Source organism: Capricornis sumatraensis, chromosome X (genome assembly GCF_032405125.1).
Source record: "Capricornis sumatraensis isolate serow.1 chromosome X, serow.2, whole genome shotgun sequence".
NCBI lineage: Eukaryota > Metazoa > Chordata > Mammalia > Artiodactyla > Bovidae > Capricornis > Capricornis sumatraensis.
Genome location: NC_091092.1, coordinates 140,540,868 through 140,556,553, shown reverse-complemented (window position 1 = coordinate 140,556,553; position 15,686 = coordinate 140,540,868).

Genomic DNA, 15,686 nt, shown 5'->3' with positions numbered 1-15,686 from the left:
GTGGGCGGGACCATCGTGCTTCCTCTCGAGTGGAGACGGGTATGGCGGTGAACTTCTTGAGTTGCAGCAAGGGTGTGAAAGACCCTTTCGAAGTTCCAGAGGTTAGGTGTCATTAGTCTCCAGACGCCTCATCGGAAATAGGCCTCATCTCGCCTGGAAGGGAGAACTTCCTGGATTTTCTCGAGTTGCGGCAGGTGTTCTCGAGTTAGGACGGGGACCTCAGGGACCCGCCCTGGTGGCCTCAGGAGAGGCCAGTCCCCATGCGAGTTGCTAGGGGGCCTCTCGGGATTCCTCTCCCGTCGATACCGGGGCCAAAAACCTTGTGTGGAGTCAGGGCCGGAACCGAGGATTCCTCTCAGGGGCTCACATGTATCTTTGGGTACTTCTGGAGTCTCCCCAGGCGAGTCAGGCCTCGTCTCGAGTGGGGGCATGCACGTGCGCTTTCCTACCAGTCTGTAGCAGCAATGTCACACTTCCCGTCGCGTGGATCAAAGAATCTGTGGTTTTCCCTCGAGGCTTTCCCACTGGGCTGTCCAACGTGCCACCGTGGTGTGAGTCGATCCTCGGCGTGAAAGATGAGCCAGTGCAGGGCAAAGAGGTTCCTCTGGAATGGACTGAGACATCTGGGGGACTCTTGGCATGTTGGTACGACCATGGAGTTCCTCTCGCCTTTCCTGTTGAGAGTGCCTCCTCTTGAGATGCGACGGGAACGCCGGGAATTCTTTCCCGTTGAAAGCAGGGAAAGGATCCCACATCTCGAGCTACGAGGGGGAAACGGGGCTCCTCTGGATGTGGGCGGGACCATCGTGCTTCCTCTCGAGTGGAGACGGGTATGACGGTGAAATTCTTGAGTTGCAGCAAGGGTGTGTAAGACCCTTTCGAAGTTCCAGAGTTTAGGTGTCATTAGTCTCCAGACGCCTCATCGGAAATAGGCCTCATCTCGCCTGGAAGGGAGAACTTCCTGGATTTTCTCGAGTTGCGGCAGGTGTTCTCGAGTTACGACGGGGACCTCAGGGACCCGCCCTGGTGGCCTCAGGAGAGGCCAGTCCCCATGCGAGTTGCAAGGGGGCCTCTCGGGATTCCTCTCCCGTCGATACCGGGGCCAAAAACCTTGTGTGGAGTCAGGGCCGGAACCGAGGATTCCTCTCAGGGGCTCACATGGATCTTTGGGTACTTCTGGAGTCTCCCCAGGCGAATCAGGCTTCGTCTCGAGTGGGGGCATGCACGTGCGCTTTCCTTCCAGGCTGTAGCAGCAATGTCACGCTTCCCGTCGCGTGGATCAAAGAATCTGTGGTTTTCCCTCGAGGCTTTCCCTCGAGGCTTTCCCACAGGGCTGTTCCACGTGCCACCGTGGTGTGAGTCGATCCTCGGCGTGAAAGATGAGCCAGTGCAGGGCAAAGAGGTTCCTCTGGAATGGACTGAGACATCTGGGGGACTCTTGGCATGGTGGTACGACCATGGAGTTCCTCTCGCCTTTCCTGTTGAGAGTGCCTCCTCTTGAGATGCGACGGGAACGCCGGGAATTCTTTCCCGTTGAAAGCAGGGAAAGGATCCCACATCTCGAGCTACGAGGGGGAAACGGGGCTCCTCTGGATGTGGGCGGGACCATCGTGCTTCCTCTCGAGTGGAGACGGGTATGGCGGTGAACTTCTTGAGTTGCAGCAAGGGTGTGAAAGACCCTTTCGAAGTTCCAGAGGTTAGGTGTCATTAGTCTCCAGACGCCTCATCGGAAATAGGCCTCATCTCGCCTGGAAGGGAGAACTTCCTGGATTTTCTCGAGTTGCGGCAGGTGTTCTCGAGTTAGGACGGGGACCTCAGGGACCCGCCCTGGTGGCCTCAGGAGAGGCCAGTCCCCATGCGAGTTGCTAGGGGGCCTCTCGGGATTCCTCTCCCGTCGATAACGGGGCCAAAAACCTTGTGTGGAGTCAGGGCCAAAACCGAGGATTCCTCTCAGGGGCTGACATGGATCTTTGGGTAATTCTGGAGTCTCCCCCGGCGAGTCAGGCCTGGTCTCGAGTGGGGGCAAGCACGTGCGCTTTCCTTCCAGGCTGTAGCAGCAATGTCACGCTTCCCGTCGCGTGGATCAAAGGATCTGTGGTTTTCCCTCGAGGCTTTCCCTCGAGGCTTTCCCTCGAGGCTTTCCCACAGGGCTGTCCCACGTGCCACCGTGGTGTGAGTCGATCCTCGGCGTGAAAGATGAGCCAGTGCAGGGCAAAGAGGTTCCTCTGGAATGGACTGAGACATCTGGGGGACTCTTGGCATGGTGGTACGACCATGGAGTTCCTCTCGCCTTTCCTGTTGAGAGTGCCTCCTCTTGAGATGCGACGGGAATGCCGGGAATTCTTTCCCGTTGAAAGCAGGGAAAGGATCCCTCATCTCGAGCTACGAGGGTTAAAAGGGGCTCCTCTGGATGTGGGCGGGACCATCGTGCTTCCTCTCGAGTGGAGACGGGTATGGCGGTGAAATTCTTGAGTTGTAGCAAGGGTGTGAAAGACCCTTTCGAAGTTCCAGAGGTTAGGTGTCATTAGTCTCCAGACGCCTCATCGGAAATAGGCCTCATCTCGCCTGGAAGGGAGAACTTCCTGGATTTTCTCGAGTTGCGGCAGGTGTTCTCGAGTTACGACGGGGACCTCAGGGACCCGCCCTGGTGGCCTCAGGAGAGGCCAGTCCCCATGCGAGTTGCTAGGGGGCCTCTCGGGATTCCTCTCCCGTCGATACCGGGGCCAAAAACCTTTTGTGGAGTCAGGGCCAAAACCGAGAATTCCTCTCAGGGGCTGACATGGATCTTTGGGTAATTCTGGAGTCTCCCCCGGCGAGTCAGGCCTCGTCTCGAGTGGGGGCATGCACGTGCGCTTTCCTTCCAGGCTGTAGCAGCAATGTCACGCTTCCCGTCGCGTGGATCAAAGGATCTGTGGTTTTCCCTCGAGGCTTTCCCTCGAGGCTTTCCCACAGGGCTATCCCACGTGCCACCGTGGTGTGAGTCGATCCTCGGCGTGAAAGATGAGCCAGTGCAGGGCAAAGAGGTTCCTCTGGAATGGACTGAGACATCTGGGGGACTCTTGGCATGGTGGTACGACCATGGAGTTCCTCTCGCCTTTCCTGTTGAGAGTGCCTCCTCTTGAGATGCGACGGGAACGCCGGGAATTCTTTCCCGTTGAAAGCAGGGAAAGGATCCCACATCTCGAGCTACGAGGGGGAAACGGGGCTCCTCTGGATGTGGGCGGGACCATCGTGCTTCCTCTCGAGTGGAGACGGGTATGGCGGTGAACTTCTTGAGTTGCAGCAAGGGTGTGAAAGACCCTTTCGAAGTTCCAGAGGTTAGGTGTCATTAGTCTCCAGACGCCTCATCGGAAATAGGCCTCATCTCGCCTGGAAGGGAGAACTTCCTGGATTTTCTCGAGTTGCGGCAGGTGTTCTCGAGTTACGACGGGGACCTCAGGGACCCGCCCTGGTGGCCTCAGGAGAGGCCAGTCCCCATGCGAGTTGCTAGGGGGCCTCTCGGGATTCCTCTCCCGTCGATACCGGGGCCAAAAACCTTGTGTGGAGTCAGGGCCAAAACCGAGGATTCCTCTCAGGGGCTGACATGGATCTTTGGGTACTTCTGGAGTCTCCCCAGGGGAGTCAGGCCTCATCTCGAGTGGGGGCATACACGTGCGCTTTCCTTCCAGGCTGTAGCAGCAATGTCACGCTTCCCGTCGCGTGGATCAAAGGATCTGTGGTTTTCCCTCGAGGCTTTCCCTCGAGGCTTTCCCACAGGGCTGTCCCACGTGCCACCGTGGTGTGAGTCGATCCTCGGCGTGAAAGATGAGCCAGTGCAGGGCAAAGAGGTTCCTCTGGAATGGACTGAGACATCTGGGGGACTCTTGGCATGGTGGTACGACCATGGAGTTCCTCTCGCCTTTCCTGTTGAGAGTGCCTCCTCTTGAGATGCGACGGGAATGCCGGGAATTCTTTCCCGTTGAAAGCAGGGAAAGGATCCCTCATCTCGAGCTACGAGGGGGAAACGGGGCTCCTCTGGATGTGGGCGGGACCATCGTGCTTCCTCTCGAGTGGAGACGGGTATGGCGGTGAACTTCTTGAGTTGCAGCAAGGGTGTGAAAGACCCTTTCGAAGTTCCAGAGGTTAGGTGTCATTAGTCTCCAGACGCCTCATCGGAAATAGGCCTCATCTCGCCTGGAAGGGAGAACTTCCTGGATTTTCTCGAGTTGCGGCAGGTGTTCTCCAGTTAGGACGGGGACCTCAGGGACCCGCCCTGGTGGCCTCAGGAGAGGCCAGTCCCCATGCGAGTTGCTAGGGGGCCTCTCGGGATTCCTCTCCCGTCGATACCGGGGCCAAAAACCTTGTGTGGAGTCAGGGCCGGAACCGAGGATTCCTCTCAGGGGCTGACATGGATCTTTGGGTACTTCTGGAGTCTCCCCAGGGGAGTCAGGCCTCGTCTCGAGTGGGGGCATGCACGTGCGCTTTCCTTCCAGGCTGTAGCAGCAATGTCACGCTTCCCGTCGCGTGGATCAAAGGATCTGTGGTTTTCCCTCGAGGCTTTCCCTCGAGGCTTTCCCACAGGGCTGTCCCACGTGCCACCGTGGAGTGAGTCGATCCTCGGCGTGAAAGATGAGCCAGTGCAGGGCAAAGAGGTTCCTCTGGAATGGACTGAGACATCTGGGGACTCTTGGCATGGTGGTACGACCATGGAGTTCCTCTCGCCTTTCCTGTTGAGAGTGCCTCCTCTTGAGATGCGACGGGAACGCCGGGAATTCTTTCCCGTTGAAAGCAGGGAAAGGATCCCTCATCTCGAGCTACGAGGGGGAAACGGCGATCCTCTGGATGTGGGAGGGACCATCGTGCTTCCTCTCGAGTGGAGACGGGTATGGCGGTGAACTTCTTGAGTTGCAGCAAGGGTGTGAAAGACCCTTTCGAATTTCCAGATCTTAGGTGTCATTAGTCTCCAGACGCCTCATCGGAAATAGGCCTCATCTCGCCTGGAAGGGAGAACTTCCTGGATTTTCTCGAGTTGCGGCAGGTGTTCTCGAGTTACGACGGGAACCTCAGGGACCCGCCCTTGTGGCCTCAGGAGAGGCCAGTCCCCATACGAGTTGCTAGGGGGCCTCTCGGGATACCTATCCCTTCGATACCGGGGCCAAAAACCTTGTGTGGGGTCAGGGCCGGAAACCGAGGATTCCTCTCAGGGGCTGACATGGATCTTTGGGTACTTCTGGAGTCTCCCCAGGGGAGTCAGGCCTCGTCTCGAGTGGGGGCATGCACGTGCGCTTTCCTTCCAGGCTGTAGCAGCAATGTCACGCTTCCCGTCGCGTGGATCAAAGGATCTGTGGTTTTCCCTCGAGGCTTTCCCTCGAGGCTTTCCCACAGGGCTGTCCCACGTGCCACCGTGGTGTGAGTCGATCCTCGGCGTGAAAGATGAGCCAGTGCAGGGCAAAGAGGTTCCTCTGGAATGGACTGAGACATCTGGGGGACTCTTGGCATGGTGGTACGACCATGGAGTTCCTCTCGCCTTTCCTGTTGAGAGTGCCTCCTCTTGAGATGCGACGGGAATGCCGGGAATTCTTTCCCGTTGAAAGCAGGGAAAGGATCCCTCATCTCGAGCTACGAGGGGGAAACGGGGCTCCTCTGGATGTGGGCGGGACCATCGTGCTTCCTCTCGAGTGGAGACGGGTATGGCGGTGAACTTCTTGAGTTGCAGCAAGGGTGTGAAAGACCCTTTCGAAGTTCCAGAGGTTAGGTGTCATTAGTCTCCAGACGCCTCATCGGAAATAGGCCTCATCTCGCCTGGAAGGGAGAACTTCCTGGATTTTCTCGAGTTGCGGCAGGTGTTCTCCAGTTAGGACGGGGACCTCAGGGACCCGCCCTGGTGGCCTCAGGAGAGGCCAGTCCCCATGCGAGTTGCTAGGGGGCCTCTCGGGATTCCTCTCCCGTCGATACCGGGGCCAAAAACCTTGTGTGGAGTCAGGGCCGGAACCGAGGATTCCTCTCAGGGGCTGACATGGATCTTTGGGTACTTCTGGAGTCTCCCCAGGGGAGTCAGGCCTCGTCTCGAGTGGGGGCATGCACGTGCGCTTTCCTTCCAGGCTGTAGCAGCAATGTCACGCTTCCCGTCGCGTGGATCAAAGGATCTGTGGTTTTCCCTCGAGGCTTTCCCTCGAGGCTTTCCCACAGGGCTGTCCCACGTGCCACCGTGGAGTGAGTCGATCCTCGGCGTGAAAGATGAGCCAGTGCAGGGCAAAGAGGTTCCTCTGGAATGGACTGAGACATCTGGGGACTCTTGGCATGGTGGTACGACCATGGAGTTCCTCTCGCCTTTCCTGTTGAGAGTGCCTCCTCTTGAGATGCGACGGGAACGCCGGGAATTCTTTCCCGTTGAAAGCAGGGAAAGGATCCCTCATCTCGAGCTACGAGGGGGAAACGGCGATCCTCTGGATGTGGGAGGGACCATCGTGCTTCCTCTCGAGTGGAGACGGGTATGGCGGTGAACTTCTTGAGTTGCAGCAAGGGTGTGAAAGACCCTTTCGAATTTCCAGATCTTAGGTGTCATTAGTCTCCAGACGCCTCATCGGAAATAGGCCTCATCTCGCCTGGAAGGGAGAACTTCCTGGATTTTCTCGAGTTGCGGCAGGTGTTCTCGAGTTACGACGGGAACCTCAGGGACCCGCCCTTGTGGCCTCAGGAGAGGCCAGTCCCCATACGAGTTGCTAGGGGGCCTCTCGGGATACCTATCCCTTCGATACCGGGGCCAAAAACCTTGTGTGGGGTCAGGGCCGGAAACCGAGGATTCCTCTCAGGGGCTGACATGGATCTTTGGGTACTTCTGGAGTCTCCCCAGGGGAGTCAGGCCTCGTCTCGAGTGGGGGCATGCACGTGCGCTTTCCTTCCAGGCTGTAGCAGCAATGTCACGCTTCCCGTCGCGTGGATCAAAGGATCTGTGGTTTTCCCTCGAGGCTTTCCCTCGAGGCTTTCCCACAGGGCTGTCCCACGTGCCACCGTGGTGTGAGTCGATCCTCGGCGTGAAAGATGAGCCAGTGCAGGGCAAAGAGGTTCCTCTGGAATGGACTGAGACATCTGGGGGACTCTTGGCATGGTGGTACGACCATGGAGTTCCTCTCGCCTTTCCTGTTGAGAGTGCCTCCTCTTGAGATGCGACGGGAACGCCGGGAATTCTTTCCCGTTGAAAGCAGGGAAAGGATCCCACATCTCGAGCTACGAGGGGGAAACGGGGCTCCTCTGGATGTGGGCGGGACCATCGTGCTTCCTCTCGAGTGGAGACGGGTATGGCGGTGAACTTCTTGAGTTGCAGCAAGGGTGTGAAAGACCCTTTCGAAGTTCCAGAGGTTAGGTGTCATTAGTCTCCAGACGCCTCATCGGAAATAGGCCTCAACTCGCCTGGAAAGGAGAACTTCCTGGATTTTCTCGAGTTGCGGCAGGTGTTCTCGAGTTAGGACGGGGACCTCAGGGACCCGCCCTGGTGGCCTCAGGAGAGGCCAGTCCCCATGCGAGTTGCTAGGGGGCCTCTCGGGATTCCTCTCCCGTCGATAACGGGGCCAAAAACCTTGTGTGGAGTCAGGGCCAAAACCGAGGATTCCTCTCAGGGGCTGACATGGATCTTTGGGTAATTCTGGAGTCTCCCCCGGCGAGTCAGGCCTCGTCTCGAGTGGGGGCATGCACGTGCGCTTTCCTTCCAGGCTGTAGCAGCAATGTCACGCTTCCCGTCGCGTGGATCAAAGGATCTGTGGTTTTCCCTCGAGGCTTTCCCTCGAGGCTTTCCCTCGAGGCTTTCCCACAGGGCTGTCCCACGTGCCACCGTGGTGTGAGTCGATCCTCGGCGTGAAAGATGAGCCAGTGCAGGGCAAAGAGGTTCCTCTGGAATGGACTGAGACATCTGGGGGACTCTTGGCATGGTGGTACGACCATGGAGTTCCTCTCGCCTTTCCTGTTGAGAGTGCCTCCTCTTGAGATGCGACGGGAATGCCGGGAATTCTTTCCCGTTGAAAGCAGGGAAAGGATCCCTCATCTCGAGCTACGAGGGGGAAACGGGGCTCCTCTGGATGTGGGCGGGACCATCGTGCTTCCTCTCGAGTGGAGACGGGTATGGCGGTGAACTTCTTGAGTTGCAGCAAGGGTGTGAAAGACCCTTTCGAAGTTCCAGAGGTTAGGTGTCATTAGTCTCCAGACGCCTCATCGGAAATAGGCCTCATCTCGCCTGGAAGGGAGAACTTCCTGGATTTTCTCGAGTTGCGGCAGGTGTTCTCCAGTTAGGACGGGGACCTCAGGGACCCGCCCTGGTGGCCTCAGGAGAGGCCAGTCCCCATGCGAGTTGCTAGGGGGCCTCTCGGGATTCCTCTCCCGTCGATACCGGGGCCAAAAACCTTGTGTGGAGTCAGGGCCGGAACCGAGGATTCCTCTCAGGGGCTGACATGGATCTTTGGGTACTTCTGGAGTCTCCCCAGGGGAGTCAGGCCTCGTCTCGAGTGGGGGCATGCACGTGCGCTTTCCTTCCAGGCTGTAGCAGCAATGTCACGCTTCCCGTCGCGTGGATCAAAGGATCTGTGGTTTTCCCTCGAGGCTTTCCCTCGAGGCTTTCCCACAGGGCTGTCCCACGTGCCACCGTGGAGTGAGTCGATCCTCGGCGTGAAAGATGAGCCAGTGCAGGGCAAAGAGGTTCCTCTGGAATGGACTGAGACATCTGGGGACTCTTGGCATGGTGGTACGACCATGGAGTTCCTCTCGCCTTTCCTGTTGAGAGTGCCTCCTCTTGAGATGCGACGGGAACGCCGGGAATTCTTTCCCGTTGAAAGCAGGGAAAGGATCCCTCATCTCGAGCTACGAGGGGGAAACGGCGATCCTCTGGATGTGGGAGGGACCATCGTGCTTCCTCTCGAGTGGAGACGGGTATGGCGGTGAACTTCTTGAGTTGCAGCAAGGGTGTGAAAGACCCTTTCGAAGTTCCAGATCTTAGGTGTCATTAGTCTCCAGACGCCTCATCGGAAATAGGCCTCATCTCGCCTGGAAGGGAGAACTTCCTGGATTTTCTCGAGTTGCGGCAGGTGTTCTCGAGTTACGACGGGGACCTCAGGGACCCGCCCTTGTGGCCTCAGGAGAGGCCAGTCCCCATACGAGTTGCTAGGGGGCCTCTCGGGATACCTATCCCTTCGATACCGGGGCCAAAAACCTTGTGTGGAGTCAGGGCCGGAAACCGAGGATTCCTCTCAGGGGCTGACATGGATCTTTGGGTACTTCTGGAGTCTCCCCAGGGGAGTCAGGCCTCGTCTCGAGTGGGGGCATGCACGTGCGCTTTCCTTCCAGGCTGTAGCAGCAATGTCACGCTTCCCGTCGCGTGGATCAAAGGATCTGTGGTTTTCCCTCGAGGCTTTCCCTCGAGGCTTTCCCACAGGGCTGTCCCACGTGCCACCGTGGTGTGAGTCGATCCTCGGCGTGAAAGATGAGCCAGTGCAGGGCAAAGAGGTTCCTCTGGAATGGACTGAGACATCTGGGGGACTCTTGGCATGGTGGTACGACCATGGAGTTCCTCTCGCCTTTCCTGTTGAGAGTGCCTCCTCTTGAGATGCGACGGGTAAGCCGGGAATTCTTTCCCGTTGAAAGCAGGGAAAGGATCCCTCATCTCGAGCTCCGAGGGGGATACGGGGCTCCTCTGGATGTGGGCGGGACCATCGTGCTTACTCTCGAGTGGAGACGGGTATGACGGTGAACTTCTTGAGTTGCAGCAAGGGTGTGAAAGACCCTTTCGAAGTTCCAGAGGTTAGGTGTCATTAGTCTCCAGACGCCTCAGTGGAAATAGGCCTCATCTCGCCTGGAAGGGAGAACTTCCTGGATTTTCTCGAGTTAGGGCAGGTGTTCTCGAGATACGACGGGGACCTCAGGGACCCGCCCTGGTGGCCTCAGGAGAGGCCAGTCCCCATGCGAGTTGCTAGGGGGCCTCTCGGGATTCCTCTTCTGTCCATACCGGGGCCAAAAACCTTGTGTGGAGTCAGGGCCGGAACCGAGGATTCCTCTCAGGGGCTGACATGGATCTTTGGGTACTTCTGGAGTCTCCCCAGGGGAGTCAGGCCTCGTCTCGAGTGGGGGCATGCACGTGCGCTTTCCTTCCAGGCTGTAGCAGCAATGTCACGCTTCCCGTCGCGTGGATCAAAGGATCTGTGGTTTTCCCTCGAGGCTTTCCCTCGAGGCTTTCCCACAGGGCTGTCCCACGTGCCACCGTGGTGTGAGTCGATCCTCGGCGTGAAAGATGAGCCAGTGCAGGGCAAAGAGGTTCCTCTGGAATGGACTGAGACATCTGGGGGACTCTTGGCATGGTGGTACGACCATGGAGTTCCTCTCGCCTTTCCTGTTGAGAGTGCCTCCTCTTGAGATGCGACGGGAACGCCGGGAATTCTTTCCCGTTGAAAGCAGGGAAAGGATCCCACATCTCGAGCTACGAGGGGGAAACGGGGCTCCTCTGGATGTGGGCGGGACCATCGTGCTTCCTCTCGAGTGGAGACGGGTATGGCGGTGAACTTCTTGAGTTGCAGCAAGGGTGTGAAAGACCCTTTCGAAGTTCCAGAGGTTAGGTGTCATTAGTCTCCAGACGCCTCATCGGAAATAGGCCTCAACTCGCCTGGAAAGGAGAACTTCCTGGATTTTCTCGAGTTGCGGCAGGTGTTCTCGAGTTAGGACGGGGACCTCAGGGACCCGCCCTGGTGGCCTCAGGAGAGGCCAGTCCCCATGCGAGTTGCTAGGGGGCCTCTCGGGATTCCTCTCCCGTCGATAACGGGGCCAAAAACCTTGTGTGGAGTCAGGGCCAAAACCGAGGATTCCTCTCAGGGGCTGACATGGATCTTTGGGTAATTCTGGAGTCTCCCCCGGCGAGTCAGGCCTCGTCTCGAGTGGGGGCATGCACGTGCGCTTTCCTTCCAGGCTGTAGCAGCAATGTCACGCTTCCCGTCGCGTGGATCAAAGGATCTGTGGTTTTCCCTCGAGGCTTTCCCTCGAGGCTTTCCCTCGAGGCTTTCCCACAGGGCTGTCCCACGTGCCACCGTGGTGTGAGTCGATCCTCGGCGTGAAAGATGAGCCAGTGCAGGGCAAAGAGGTTCCTCTGGAATGGACTGAGACATCTGGGGGACTCTTGGCATGGTGGTACGACCATGGAGTTCCTCTCGCCTTTCCTGTTGAGAGTGCCTCCTCTTGAGATGCGACGGGAATGCCGGGAATTCTTTCCCGTTGAAAGCAGGGAAAGGATCCCTCATCTCGAGCTACGAGGGGGAAACGGGGCTCCTCTGGATGTGGGCGGGACCATCGTGCTTCCTCTCGAGTGGAGACGGGTATGGCGGTGAACTTCTTGAGTTGCAGCAAGGGTGTGAAAGACCCTTTCGAAGTTCCAGAGGTTAGGTGTCATTAGTCTCCAGACGCCTCATCGGAAATAGGCCTCATCTCGCCTGGAAGGGAGAACTTCCTGGATTTTCTCGAGTTGCGGCAGGTGTTCTCCAGTTAGGACGGGGACCTCAGGGACCCGCCCTGGTGGCCTCAGGAGAGGCCAGTCCCCATGCGAGTTGCTAGGGGGCCTCTCGGGATTCCTCTCCCGTCGATACCGGGGCCAAAAACCTTGTGTGGAGTCAGGGCCGGAACCGAGGATTCCTCTCAGGGGCTGACATGGATCTTTGGGTACTTCTGGAGTCTCCCCAGGGGAGTCAGGCCTCGTCTCGAGTGGGGGCATGCACGTGCGCTTTCCTTCCAGGCTGTAGCAGCAATGTCACGCTTCCCGTCGCGTGGATCAAAGGATCTGTGGTTTTCCCTCGAGGCTTTCCCTCGAGGCTTTCCCACAGGGCTGTCCCACGTGCCACCGTGGTGTGAGTCGATCCTCGGCGTGAAAGATGAGCCAGTGCAGGGCAAAGAGGTTCCTCTGGAATGGACTGAGACATCTGGGGGACTCTTGGCATGGTGGTACGACCATGGAGTTCCTCTCGCCTTTCCTGTTGAGAGTGCCTCCTCTTGAGATGCGACGGGTACGCCGGGAATTCTTTCCCGTTGAAAGCAGGGAAAGGATCCCTCATCTCGAGCTCCGAGGGGGATACGGGGCTCCTCTGGATGTGGGCGGGACCATCGTGCTTCCTCTCGAGTGGAGACGGGTATGACGGTGAACTTCTTGAGTTGCAGCAAGGGTGTGAAAGACCCTTTCGAAGTTCCAGAGGTTAGGTGTCATTAGTCTCCAGACGCCTCAGTGGAAATAGGCCTCATCTCGCCTGGAAGGGAGAACTTCCTGGATTTTCTCGAGTTAGGGCAGGTGTTCTCGAGATACGACGGGGACCTCAGGGACCCGCCCTGGTGGCCTCAGGAGAGGCCAGTCCCCATGCGAGTTGCTAGGGGGCCTCTCGGGATTCCTCTTCTGTCCATACCGGGGCCAAAAACCTTGTGTGGAGTCAGGGCCGGAACCAAGGATTCCTCTCAGGGGCTGACATGGATCTTTGGGTACTTCTGGAGTCTCCCCAGGGGAGTCAGGCCTCGTCTCGAGTGGGGGCATGCACGTGCGCTTTCCTTCCAGGCTGTAGCAGCAATGTCACGCTTCCCGTCGCGTGGATCAAAGGATCTGTGGTTTTCCCTCGAGGCTTTCCCTCGAGGCTTTCCCACAGGGCTGTCCCACGTGCCACCGTGGTGTGAGTCGATCCTCGGCGTGAAAGATGAGCCAGTGCAGGGCAAAGAGGTTCCTCTGGAATGGACTGAGACATCTGGGGGACTCTTGGCATGGTGGTACGACCATGGAGTTCCTCTCGCCTTTCCTGTTGAGAGTGCCTCCTCTTGAGATGCGACGGGAACGCCGGGAATTCTTTCCCGTTGAAAGCAGGGAAAGGATCCCACATCTCGAGCTACGAGGGGGAAACGGGGCTCCTCTGGATGTGGGCGGGACCATCGTGTTTCCTCTCGAGTGGAGACGGGTATGGCGGTGAACTTCTTGAGTTGCAGCAAGGGTGTGAAAGACCCTTTCGAAGTTCCAGAGGTTAGGTGTCATTAGTCTCCAGACGCCTCATCGGAAATAGGCCTCATCTCGCCTGGAAGGGAGAACTTCCTGGATTTTCTCGAGTTGCGGCAGGTGTTCTCCAGTTAGGACGGGGACCTCAGGGACCCGCCCTGGTGGCCTCAGGAGAGGCCAGTCCCCATGCGAGTTGCTAGGGGGCCTCTCGGGATTCCTCTCCCGTCGATACCGGGGCCAAAAACCTTGTGTGGAGTCAGGGCCGGAACCGAGGATTCCTCTCAGGGGCTGACATGGATCTTTGGGTACTTCTGGAGTCTCCCCAGGGGAGTCAGGCCTCGTCTCGAGTGGGGGCATGCACGTGCGCTTTCCTTCCAGGCTGTAGCAGCAATGTCACGCTTCCCGTCGCGTGGATCAAAGGATCTGTGGTTTTCCCTCGAGGCTTTCCCTCGAGGCTTTCCCACAGGGCTGTCCCACGTGCCACCGTGGTGTGAGTCGATCCTCGGCGTGAAAGATGAGCCAGTGCAGGGCAAAGAGGTTCCTCTGGAATGGACTGAGACATCTGGGGGACTCTTGGCATGGTGGTACGACCATGGAATTCCTCTCGCCTTTCCTGTTGAGAGTGCCTCCTCTTGAGATGCGACGGGAACGCCGGGAATTCTTTCCCGTTGAAAGCAGGGAAAGGATCCCACATCTCGAGGTACGAGGGGGAAACGGGGCTCCTCTGGATGTGGGCGGGACCATCGTGCTTCCTCTCGAGTGGAGACGGGTATGGCGGTGAACTTCTTGAGTTGCAGCAAGGGTGTGAAAGACCCTTTCCAAGTTCCAGAGCTTAGGTGTCATTAGTCTCCAGACGCCTCATCGGAAATAGGCCTCATCTCGCCTGGAAGGGAGAACTTCCTGGATTTTCTCGAGTCACGGCAGGTGTTCTCGAGTTACGATGGGGATTTCAGGGACCGGCCCTGGTGGCCTCAGGAGAGGCCAGTCCCCATGCGAGTTGCTTGGGGGCCTCTCGGGATTACTCTCCCGTCGATACCGGGGCCAAAAACCTTGTGTGGATTCAGGGCCAGAACCGAGGATTCCTCTCAGGGGCTGACATGGATCTTTGGGTACTTCTGGAGTCTCCCCAGGGGAGTCATGCCTCGTCTCGAGTGCGGGCATGCACGTGCGCTTTCCTTCCAGGCTGCAGCAGCAATGTCACGCTTCCCGTCGCGTGGATCAAAGGATCTGTGGTTTTCCCTCGAGGCTTTCCCTCGAGGCTTTCCCACAGGGCTGTCCCACGTGCCACCGTGGTGTGAGTCGATCCTCGGCGTGAAAGATGAGCCAGTGCAGGGCAAAGAGGTTCCTCTGGAATGGAATGAGACTTCTGGGGGACTCTTGGCATGGTGGTACGACTATGGAGTCCCTCTCGCCTTTCCTGTTGAGAGTGCCTCCTCTTGAGATGCAACGGGAACGCCGGGAATTCTTTCCCGTTGAAAGCAGGGAAAGGATCCCTCATCTCGAGCTACGAGGGGGAAACGGGGCTCCTCTGGATGTTGGCGGGACCATCGTGCTTCCTCTCGAGTGGAGACGGGTATGGCGGTGAACTTCTTGAGTTGCAGCAAGGGTGTGAAAGACCCTTTCGAAGTCCAGAGCTTAGGTGTCATTAGTCTCCAGACGCCTCATCGGAAATAGGCCTCATCTCGCCTGGAAGGGAGAACTTCCTGGATTTTCTCGAGTTGCGGCAGGTGTTCTCGAGTTACGACGGGGACTTCAGGGACCCGCCCTGGTGGCCTCAGGAGAGGCCAGTCCCCATGCGAGTTGCTAGGGGGCCTCTCGGGATTCCTCTCCCGTCGATACCGGGGCCAAAAACCTTGTGTGGAATCAGGACCGGAACCGAGGATTCCTCTCAGGGGCTCACATGGATCTTTGGGTACTTCTGGAGTCTCCCCAGGCGAGTCAGGCCTCGTCTCGAGTGGGGGCATGCACGTGCGCTTTCCTTCAAGGCTGTAGCAGCAATGTCACGCTTCCCGTCGCGTGGATCAAACGATCTGTGGTTTTCCCTCGAGGCTTTCCCTCGAGGCTTTCCCTCAGGGCTGTCCCACGTGCCACCGCGGTGTGAGTCGATCCTCGACGTGAAAGATGAGCCAGTGCAGGGCATAGAGTTTCCTATGGAATGGACTGAGACATCTGGGGGACTCTTGGCATGGTGGTACGACCATGGAGTTCCTCTCGCCTTTCCTGTTGAGAGTGCCTCCTCTTGAGATGCGACGGGAACGCCGGGAATTCTTTCCCGTTGAAAGCAGGGAAAGGATCCCTCATCTCGAGCTACGAGGGGGAAATGGGGCTCCTCTGGATGTGGGCGGGACCATCGTGCTTCCTCTCGAGTTTAGACGGGTATGGCGGTGAACTTCTTGAGTTGCAGCAAGGGTGTGAAAGACCCTTTCGAAGTTCCAGAGGTTAGGTGTCATTAGTCTCCAGACGCCTCATCGGAAATAGGCCTCATCTCGCCTGGAAGGGAGAACTTCCTGGATTTTCTCGAGTTGCGGCAGGTGTTCTCCAGTTAGGACGGGGACCTCAGGGACCCGCCCTGGTGGCCTCAGGAGAGGCCAGTCCCCATGCGAGTTGCTAGGGGGCCTCTCGGGATTCCTCTCCCGTCGATACCGGGGCCAAAAACCTTGTGTGGAGTCAGGGCCGGAACCGAGGATTCCTCTCAGGGGCTGACATGGATCTTTGGGTACTT